At 38.0% G+C, this 1,472-nt stretch overlaps 1 protein-coding gene across 1 annotated transcript in view; it reads right to left on the reverse strand.

Annotated features, from left to right (window-relative positions):
• The window catches only part of PGM2L1 (phosphoglucomutase 2 like 1), a 40,238-nt gene that overhangs the window by 11,132 nt on the left and 27,634 nt on the right, over positions 1–1,472 (reverse strand). The gene's annotated exons all lie outside the window — the stretch shown is intronic.

Raw genomic sequence — 1,472 nt, forward strand, 5'->3', positions numbered from 1 at the left:
TTTCCCTTCCCTTCCAGGATGCTTCAGAAAAAAAAAAAAAAAAGAAAAAAAAGATGATGCATTCTGAATTTTACGGTCAATGGGAAAGACTGCTGCAGAGTCAACACACTAAAGCTTAAGGACGTTTTTCTGATTTTCTTGAAATAATTTCCCTGAATTTAAATCTAATTAATTGACAAACAGAATAGGGACAGTAAAGACAAACATTAGACAAGTCGTATCTTCTGTTTAGATTATGAATCTAAGGCGAAGAGTCACTGGATAGCATTTTACTAGTGAATACTCAACTAGGACATGAATATCAGATCAAGGAGTGAGCCTGCTTGAGAGACCGTGGTTCTCTCTGAGATCAGATAAGACCTTCCGTGGTGCTTATCAGGTAATACAACAGTACAGTTATTCAAAAGGAAAAGTTACAGAAATATAAACAGCAATTTTGGGTGATGGGAGGGAAGAGCACTGCTTGTGTTCTTCAAATCATGCAAAAGCAGTCAAAAGCTTTGAAGCAGTCCTTCTTGGAGAGAAGGAAGGTACAAAGAGGGGAAGCTTTTAGAGGAGACCAAGGGGTTCTGTAAATTCCTAGCTTTTTTTCAGTCAGCTGTGTCCCTTCCCAGAAAAAAAAAATAATCAACAGTATTTAGTGAGATAATGAAATTCACTACAAGGCAGTGATATTCAACCTGATTAAGCATATCTGGACAGTCACTCAAAATGGTTTTCAGAGTTGCCTTCAATTTTAGTCTTTAATTCCTCATTGTTTGGCAAAATATTTTTCCTATTGCACATGGATTTAATTAAGACATGTATTCAACAAGACCTGGACCTTTGTATGCTTGTGCTAAGCTTTAGAGCACTTGCATCTCTTATGGCTAACACCCAACAGTCTCAGAAATCAGAGCAAGTACTTAATTTGAATGCAGGAACTAAAATAATTAACTGCCAGTCTGCAGGGGCACCCCCCATTTTCTTTTTTAGTGAGTCCTTAATGAAACTACATTAAAGATCTGAACATAAGAGTTCCTCTGTCTGTCACAATTTGAAGTAAAACCAAATTTAAAACCTACTAGTGATCTGGGCACCTGAAGGAACATTGTGTAACCTGTAAGTGTTTGTTACAAAGCCATCAAAAAGCACTCCATTTTTGTAGTAAACACACCAAGTTGCACACACTTTCATTCTCTCACACAGAAGAATTTATTTCTAGGAAAATAACCAAGACAAAGGCATTGCTATTATACATTATTTAGGTTTTAATTTGTGTCACCTGCTACAGCCTCCTTGCAGCTTTGCCTAAGTCTGCATTCACTGTACCATGCATTGAGAAACACTGCAGATGCTGAAATCAGGCTTGTCTAGGGAAAACGGCATTCTCTGCAAGTTGGAATGCATAAACACTCCCAGCCAAAAGAATGGAAGTCATCAGTCTATTTTTCATTTCGTAAAGTCATAAACGGGGGGGAGGGGGGGAGGTC

This window comes from Aptenodytes forsteri, unplaced genomic scaffold (genome assembly GCF_000699145.1).
Source record: "Aptenodytes forsteri isolate BGI_AS27 unplaced genomic scaffold, ASM69914v1 Scaffold459, whole genome shotgun sequence".
Lineage (NCBI taxonomy): Eukaryota > Metazoa > Chordata > Aves > Sphenisciformes > Spheniscidae > Aptenodytes > Aptenodytes forsteri.